Genomic DNA, 9,578 nt, shown 5'->3' on the forward strand with positions numbered 1-9,578 from the left:
CTTTGGAATTTCCAGTGGTTAGACGTGATTAGCCTCGAGAAGCCTCAGCGGAAATGGGCCTCATCTCGCCTGGAGGGCAAAACCGCCTGGATTTTTTCGAGTTGCGGCAGGTGCTCTCGACTTACGACGGGGACCTCAGGGACCCGCTCTGGTGGCCTCAGGAAAGGCCAGTCCACATGCGAGTTCCTCGGGGGCCTCTGGGGATTCCTCTCCCGTCGATGCCGGGCCTAAGTCCTTGTGTGGAGTCGGGGTCGGAACCTGAGGATTCCTCTCCAGTGCTGACATGGATCTTGGGGTACTTCTGGAGTCTCCCAGGGGAGTCAGTCTTCGTCTCGAATGCGGGCATGCACTTGCGCTTTCCTCCAGAGCGGTAGCAGCAGTGTCACGCAGTCCGCCGCGTGGATCAAAGGATCTATGGTTTTCCCTCGAGTCTTTCCCACGAGGCTTTCCCACGAGGCTTTCCCACAGGGCTGTCCCACATGCACACGTGGTGGGAGTCGATCCTCGGCTTGAACGTCAAGGCAGTGCAGGGAAAACAGGTTCCTCTGGAATGGACTGACACATCTGGGGGACTCTTGGATTGGTGGCACGACCCTGGAGTTCCTCTCGCCTTTCCTGTGTAGAGCGCCTCCTCTTGAGATGCGACGGGAATGCCGGGAATTCTTTCCCTACGAAACAGGGAAAGGATCCCTCATCTCGAGCTAGGAGGCGGAAACGGGGCTCCCCTGGATGTGTGTGGGACACCACGTGCTTCCTCTCGAGTGGAGACGGGTATGTCGGGGACCTTCTTGAGTTGCAGCAAGGGTGTGAAGGACCCTTTGGAATTTCCAGTCGTTAGACGTGATTAGCCTCGAGAAGCCTCAGCGGAAATGGGCCTCATCTCGCCTGGAGGGCAAAACCGCCTGGATTTTCTCGAGTTGGGGCAGGTGCTCTCGACTTACGACGGGGACCTCAGGTACCCGCTCTGGTGGCCTCAGGAAAGGCCAGTCCCCATGCGAGTTCCTCGGGGGCCTCTCGGGATTCCTCTCCCGTCGATGCCGGGGCCTAAGACCTTGTGTGGAGTCGGGGCCGGAACCTGAGGATTCCTCTCCAGTGCTGACATGGATCTTGGGGTACTTCTGAAGTCTCCCCAGGGGAGTCAGTCCTCGTCTTGAATGCGGGCATGCACTTGCGCTTTCCTCCAGAGCGGTAGCAGCAGTGTCACGCAGTCCGCCGCGTGGATCAAAGGATCTATGGTTTTCCCTCGAGTCTTTCCCACGAGGCTTTCCCACGAGGGTTTCCCACAGGGCTGTCCCACGTGCACACGTGGTGGGAGTCGATCCTCGGCTTGAACGTCAAGGCAGTGCAGGGAAAACAGTTTCCTCTGGAATGGACTGACACATCTGGGGGACTCTTGGAATGGTGGCACGACCCTGGAGTTCCTTTCGCCTTTCCTGTGGAGAGCGCCTCCTCTTGAGATGCGACGGGAACGCCGGGAATTCTTTCCCTACGAAACAGGGATAAGATCCCTCATCTCGAGCTAGGAGGCGGAAAAGGGGCTCCCCTGGATGTGTGCGGGACCCACGTGCTTCCTCTCGAGTGGAGACGGGTATGTCGGGGAACTTCTTGAGTTGCAGCAAGGGTGTGAAGGACCCTTTGGAAGTTCCAGTGGTTAGATGTGATTGGCCTCGAGAAGCCTCAGCGGAAATGGGCCTCATCTCGCCTGGAGGGCAAAACCTCCTGGATTTTCTCGAGTTGCGGCAGGTGCTCTCGACTTACGACGGGGACCACAGGGACCCGCTCTGGTGGCCTCAGGAAAGGCCAGTCCCCATGCGAGTTCCTCGGGGGCCTCTCAGGATTCCTCTCCCGTCGATGCCGGGGCCTAAGACCTTGTGTGGAGTCGGGGCCGGAACCTGAGGATTCCTCTCCAGTGCTGACATGGATCTTGGGGTACTTCTGGAGTCTCCCCAGGGGAGTCAGTCCTCGTCTCGAATGCGGGCATGCACTTGCGCTTTCCTCCATACTGGTAGCAGCAGTGTCACGCAGTCCGCCGCGTGGATCAAAGGATCTATGGTTTTCCCTCGAGTCTTTCCCACGAGGCTTTCCCACGAGGCTTTCCCACAGGGCTGTCCCACGTGCACACGTGGTGGGAGTCGATCCTCGGCTTGAACGTCAAGGCAGTGCAGGGAAAACAGGTTCCTCTGGAATGGACTGACACATCTGGGGGACTCTTGGAATGGTGGCACTACCCTCGAGTTCCTCTCGCATTTCCTGTGGAGAGCGCCTCCTCTTGAGATGCGACGGGAACGCCGGGAATTCTTTCCCTACGAAACAGGGAAAGGATCCCTCATCTCGAGCTAGGAGGCGGAAACGGGGCTCCCCTGGATGTGTGCGGGACACCACGTGCTTCCTCTCGAGTGGAGACGGGTATGTCGGGGAACTTCTTGAGTTGCAGCAAGGGTGTGAAGGACCCTTTGGAAGTTCCAGTGGTTAGACGTGATTGGCCTCGAGAAGCCTCAGCGGAAATGGGCCTCATCTCGCCTGGAGGGCAAAACCTCCTGGATTTTCTCGAGTTGCGGCAGGTGCTCTCGACTTACGACGGGGACCTCAGGGACCCGCTCTGGTGACCTCAGGAAAGGCCAGTCCTCACGCGAGTTCCTAGGGGGCCTCTCGGGATTCCTCTCCCGTCGATGCCGGGTCCTAAGACCTTGTGTGGAGTCGGGGCCGGAACCTGAGGATTCCTCTCCAGTGCTGACATGGACCTTGGGGTACTTCTGGAGTCTCCCCAGCGGAGTCAGTCCTCGTCTCGAATGCGGGCATGCACTTGCGCTTTCCTCCATACTGGTAGCAGCAGTGTCACGCAGTCCGCCGCGTGGATCAAAGGATCTGTGGTTTTCCCTCGAGTCTTTCCCACGAGGCTTTCCCACGAGGCTTTCCCACAGGGCTGTCCCACGTGCACACTTGGTGGGAGTCGATCCTCGGCTTGAACGTCAAGGCAGTGCAGGGAAAACAGGTTCCTCTGGAATGGACTGACACATCTGGGGGACTCTTGGAATGGTGGCATGACCCTGGAGTTCCTCTCGCCTTTCCTGTGGAGAGCGCCTCCTCTTGAGATGCGACGAGAACGCCGGGAATTCTTTCCCTACGAAACAGGGAAAGGATCCCTCATCTCGAGCTAGGAGGCGGAAACGGGGCTCCCCTGGATGTGTGCGGGACCCCAGGTGCTTCCTCTCGCGTGCAGACGGGTATGTCGGGGAACTTCTTGAGTTGCAGCAAGGGTGTGAAGGACCCTTTGGAAGTTCCAGTGGTTAGATGTGATTGGCCTCGAGAAGCCTCAGCGGAAATGGGCCTCATCTCGCCTGGAGGTGAAAACCTCCTGGATTTTCTCGAGTTGCGGCAGGTGCTCTCGACTTACGACGGGGACCTCAGGGACCCGCTCTGGTGGCCTCAGGAAAGGCCAGTACCCATGCGAGTTCCTCGGGGGCCTCTCGGGATTCCTCTCCCTTCGATGCCGGGTCCTAAGACCTTGTGTGGAGTCGGGGCCGGAACCTGAGGATTCCTCTCCAGTGCTGACATGGATCTTGGGGTACTTCTGGAGTCTCCCCAGGGGAGTCAGTCCTCGTCTCGAATGCGGGCATGCACTTGCGCTTTCCTCCAGAGCGGTAGCAGCAGTGTCACGCAGTCCGCCGCGTGGATCAAAGGATCTATGGTTTTCCCTCGAGTCTTTCCCACGAGGCTTTCCCACGAGGCTTTCCCACAGGGCTGTCCCACGTGCACACGTGGTGGGAGTCGATCCTCGGCTTGAACGTCAAGGCAGTGCAGGGAAAACAGGTTCCTCTGGAATGGACTGACACATCTGGGGGACTCTTGGAATGGTGTCACGACCCTGGAGTTCCTCTCGCCTTTCCTGTGGAGAGCGCCTCCTCTTGAGATGCGACGGGAACGCCGGGAATTCTTTCCCTACGAAACAGGGAAAGGATCCTTCATCTCGAGCTAGGAGGCGGAAACGGGGCTCCCCTGGATGTGTGCGGGACACCACGTGCTTGCTCTCGAGTGGAGACGGGTATGTCGGGGAACTTCTTGAGTTGCAGCAAGGGTGTGAAGGACCCTTTGGAAGGTCCAGTGGTTAGACGTGATTGGCCTCGAGAAGCCTCAGCGGAAATGGGCCTCATCACGCCTGGAGGGCAAAACCTCCTGGATTTTCTCGAGTTGCGGCAGGTGCTCTCGACTTACGACGGGGACCTCAGGGACCCGCTCTGGTGGCCTCAGGAAAGGCCAGTCCTCACGCGAGTTCCTAGGGGGCCTCTCGGGATTCCTCTCCCGTCGATGCCGGGTCCTAAGACCTTGTGTGGAGTCGGGGCCGGAACCTGAGGATTCCTCTCCAGTGCTGACATGGACCTTGGGGTACTTCTGGAGTCTCCGCAGCGGAGTCAGTCCTCGTCTCGAATGCGGGCATGCACTTGCGCTTTCCTCCATACTGGTAGCAGCAGTGTCACGCAGTCCGCCGCGTGGATCAAAGGATCTGTGGTTTTCCCTCGAGTCTTTCCCACGAGGCTTTCCCACGAGGCTTTCCCACAGGGCTGTCCCACGTGCACACTTGGTGGGAGTCGATCCTCGGCTTGAACGTCAAGGCAGTGCAGGGAAAACAGGTTCCTCTGGAATGGACTGACACATCTGGGGGACTCTTGGAATGGTGGCATGACCCTGGAGTTCCTCTCGCCTTTCCTGTGGAGAGCGCCTCCTCTTGAGATGCGACGGGAACGCCGGGAATTCTTTCCCTACGAAACAGGGAAAGGATCCCTCATCTCGAGCTAGGAGGCGGAAACGGGGCTCCCCTGGATGTGTGCGGGACCCCAGGTGCTTCCTCTCGAGTGCAGACGGGTATGTCGGGGAACTTCTTGAGTCGCAGCAAGGGTGTGAAGGACCCTTTGGAAGTTCCAGTGGTTAGATGTGATTGGCCTCGAGAAGCCTCAGCGGAAATGGGCCTCATCTCGCCTGGAGGTGAAAACCTCCTGGATTATCTCGAGTTGCGGCAGGTGCTCTCGACTTACGACGGGGACCTCAGGGACCCGCTCTGGTGGCCTCAGGAAAGGCCAGTACCCATGCGAGTTCCTCGGGGGCCTCTCGGGATTCCTCTCCCGTCGATGCCGGGTCCTAAGACCTTGTGTGGAGTCGGGGCCGGAACCTGAGGATTCCTCTCCAGTGCTGACATGGATCTTGGGGTACTTCTGGAGTCTCCCCAGGGGAGTCAGTCCTCGTCTCGAATGCGGGAAAGCACTTGCGCTTTCCTCCAGAGCGGTAGCAGCAGTGTCACACAGTCCGCCGCGTGGATCAAAGGATCTATGGTTTTCCCTCGAGTCTTTCCCACGAGGCTTTCCCACGAGGCTTTCCCACAGGGCTGTCCCACGTGCACACGTGGTGGGAGTCGATCCTCGGCTTGAACGTCAAGGCAGTGCAGGGAAAACAGGTTCCTCTGGAATGGACTGACACATCTGGGGGACTCTTGGAATGGTGGCACGACCCTGGAGTTCCTCTCGCCTTTCCTGTGGAGAGCGCCTCCTCTTGAGATGCGACGGGAACGCCGGGAATTCTTTCCCTACGAAACAGGGAAAGGATCCCTCATCTCGAGCTAGGAGGCGGAAACGGGGCTCCCCTGGATGTGTGCAGGACACCACGTGCTTCCTCACGAGTGGAGACGGGTATGTCGGGGAACTTCTTGAGTTGCAGCAAGGGTGTGAAGGACCCTTTGGAAGTTCCAGTGGTTAGATGTGATTGGCCTCGAGAAGCCTCAGCGGAAATGGGCCTCATCTCGCCTGGAGGGCAAAACCTCCTGGATTTTCTCGAGTTGCGGCAGGTGCTCTCGACTTACGACGGGGACCTCAGGGACCCGCTCTGGTGGCCTCAGGAAAGGCCAGTCCCCATGCGAGTTCGTCGGGGGCCTCTCGGGATTCCTCTCCCGTCGATGCCGGGGCCTAAGACCTTGTGTGGAGTCGGGGCCGGAACCTGAGGATTCCTCTCCAGTGCTGACATGGATCTTGGGGTACTTCTGGAGTCTCCCCAGGGGAGTCAGTCCTCGTCTCGAATGCGGGCATGCACTTGCGCTTTCCTCCAGAGCGGTAGCAGCAGTTTCACGCAGTCCGCCTCGTGGATCAAAGGATCTATGGTTTTCCCTCGAGTCTTTCCCACGAGGCTTTCCCACGAGGCTTTCCCACAGGGCTGTCCCACGTGCACACGTGGTGGGAGTCGATCCTCTGCTTGAACGTCAAGGCAGTGCAGGGAAAACAGGGTCCTCTGGAATGGACTGACACATCTGGGGGACTCTTGGAATGGTGGCACGACCCTGGAGTTCCTCTCGCCTTTCCTGTGGAGAGCGCCTTCTCTTGAGATGCGACGGGAACACCGGGAATTCTTTCCCTACGAAACAGGGAAAGGATCCCTCATCTCGAGCTAGGAGGCGGGAACGGGGCTCCCCTGGATGTGTGCGGGACCCCACGTGCTTCCTCTCGAGTGGAGACGTGTATTTCGGGGAACTTCTTGAGTTGCAGCAAGGGTGTGAAGGACCCTTTGGAAGTTCCAGTGGTTAGACGTGATTAGCCTCGAGAAGCCTCAGCGGAAATGGGCCTCATCTCGCCTGGAGGGCAAAACCTCCTGGATTTTCTCGAGTTGCGGCAGGTGCTCTCGACTTACGACGGGGACCTCAGGGACCCACTCTGGTGGCCTCAGAAAGGCCAGTCCCCATGCGAGTTCCTCGGGGGCCTCTCGGGATTCCTCTCCCGTCGATGCCGGGGCCTAAGACCTTGTGTGGAGTCGGGGCCGGAACCTGAGGATTCCTCTCCAGTGCTGACATGGATCTTGGGGTACTTCTGGAGTCTCCCCAGGGGAGTCAGTCCTCGTCTCGAATGCGGGCATGCACTTGCGCTTTCCTCCAGAGCGGTAGCAGCAGTGTCACGCAGTCCGCCGCGTGGATCAAAGGATCTATGGTTTTCCCTCGAGTCTTTCCCACGAGGCTTTCCCACGAGGCTTTCCCACAGGGCTGTCCCACGTGCACACGTGGTGGGAGTCGATCCTCGGCTTGAACGTCAAGGCAGTGCAGGGAAAACAGGTTCCTCTGGAATGGACTGACACATCTGGGGGACTCTTGGAATGGTGGCACGACCCTGGAGTTCCTCTCGCCTTTCCTGTGGAGAGCGCCTCCTCTTGAGATGCGACGGGAACGCCGGGAATTCTTTCCCTACGAAACAGGGAAAGGATCCCTCATCTCGAGCTAGGAGGCGGAAACGGGGCTCCCCTGGATGTGTGCAGGACACCACGTGCTTCCTCACGAGTGGAGACGGGTATGTCGGGGAACTTCTTGAGTTGCAGCAAGGGTGTGAAGGACCCTTTGGAAGTTCCAGTGGTTAGATGTGATTGGCCTCGAGAAGCCTCAGCGGAAATGGGCCTCATCTCGCCTGGAGGGCAAAACCTCCTGGATTTTCTCGAGTTGCGGCAGGTGCTCTCGACTTACGACGGGGACCTGAGGGACCCGCTCTGGTGGCCTCAGGAAAGGCCAGTCCCCATGCGAGTTCCTCGGGGGCCTCTCGGGATTCCTCTCCCGTCGATGCCGGGGCCTAAGACCTTGTGTGGAGTCGGGGCCGGAACCTGAGGATTCCTCTCCAGTGCTGACATGGATCTTGGGGTACTTCTGGAGTCTCCCCAGGGGAGTCAGTCCTTGTTTCGAATGCGGGCATGCACTTGCGCTTTCCTCCAGAGCGGTAGCAGCAGTGTCACGCAGTCCGCCTCGTGGATCAAAGGATCTATGGTTTTCCCTCGAGTCTTTCCCACGAGGCTTTCCCACGAGGCTTTCCCACAGGGCTGTCCCACGTGCACACGTGGTGGGAGTCGATCCTCGGCTTGAACGTCAAGGCAGTGCAGGGAAAACAGGTTCCTCTGGAATGGACTGACACATCTGGGGGACTCTTGGAATGGTGGCACGACCCTGGAGTTCCTCTCGCCTTTCCTGTGGAGAGCGCCTCCTCTTGAGATGCGACGGGAACGCCGGGAATTCTTTCCCTACGAAACAGGGAAAGGATCCCTCATCTCGAGCTAGGAGGCGGAAACGGGGCTCCCCTGGATGTGTGCAGGACACCACGTGCTTCCTCACGAGTGGAGATGGGTATGTCGGGGAACTTCTTGAGTTGCAGCAAGGGTGTGAAGGACCCTTTGGAAGTTCCAGTGGTTAGATGTGATTGGCCTCGAGAAGCCTCAGCGGAAATGGGCCTCATCTCGCCTGGAGGGCAAAACCTCCTGGATTTTCTCGAGTTGCGGCAGGTGCTCTCGACTTACGACGGGGACCTCAGGGACCCGCTCTGGTGGCCTCAGGAAAGGCCAGTCCCCATGCGAGTTCCTCGGGGGCCTCTCGGGATTCCTCTCCCGTCGATGCCGGGGCCTAAGACCTTGTGTGGAGTCGGGGCCGGAACCTGAGGATTCCTCTCCAGTGCTGACATGGATCTTGGGGTACTTCTGGAGTCTCCCCAGGGGAGTCAGTCCTCGTCTCGAATGCGGGCATGCACTTGCGCTTTCCTCCAGAGCGGTAGCAGCAGTTTCACGCAGTCCGCCTCGTGGATCAAAGAATCTATGGTTTTCCCTCGAGTCTTTCCCACGAGGCTTTCACACGAGGCTTTCCCACAGGGCTGTCCCACGTGCACACGTGGTGGGAGTCGATCCTCGGCTTGAACGTCAAGGCAGTGCAGGGAAAACAGGTTCCTCTGGAATGGACTGACACATCTGGGGGACTCTTGGAATGGTGGCACGACCCTGGAGTTCCTCTCGCCTTTTCTGTGGAGAGCGCCACCTCTTGAGATGCGACGGGACCGCCGGGAATTCTTTCCCTACGAAACAGGGAAAGGATCCCTCATCTCGAGCTAGGAGGCGGGAACGGGGCTCCCCTGGATGTGTGCGGGACCCCACGTGCTTCCTCTCGAGTGGAGACGGGTATGTCGCAGAACTGCTTGAGTTTTAGCAAGGGTGTGAAGGACCCTTTGGAAGTTCCAGTGGTTAGACGTGATTAGCCTCGAGAAGCCTCAGCGGAAATGGGCCTCATCTCGCCTGGAGGGCAAAACCTCCTGGATTTTCTCGAGTTGCGGCAGGTGCTCTCGAGTTACGTCGGGGACCTCAGGGACCCGCTCTGGTGGCCTCAGGAAAGGCCAGTCCCCATGCGAGTTCCTCGGGGGCCCCTTGGGATTCCTCTCCCGTCGATGCCGGGGCCTAAGACCTTGTGTTTAGTCGGGGCCGGAACCTGAGGATTCCTCTCCAGTGCTGACATGGATCTTGGGGTACTTCTGGAGTCTCCCCAGGGGAGTCAGTCCTCGTCTCGAATGCGGGATTGCACTTGCACTTTCCTCCAGAGCGGTAGCAGCAGTGTCACGCAGTCCGCCGCGTGGGTCAAAGGATCTATGGTTTTCCCTCGAGTCTTTCCCACGAGGCTTTCCCACGAGGCATTCCCACAGGGCTGTCCCACGTGCACACGTGGTGGGAGTCGATCGTCGGCTTGAACGTTAAGGCAGTGCAGGGAAAACAGGTTCCCTGGAATGGACTGACACATCTGGGGGACTCTTGGAATG

The sequence above is a fragment of the Ovis canadensis genome, chromosome 9 (assembly GCF_042477335.2).
Source record: "Ovis canadensis isolate MfBH-ARS-UI-01 breed Bighorn chromosome 9, ARS-UI_OviCan_v2, whole genome shotgun sequence".
Classification (NCBI taxonomy): Eukaryota; Metazoa; Chordata; class Mammalia; order Artiodactyla; family Bovidae; genus Ovis; species Ovis canadensis.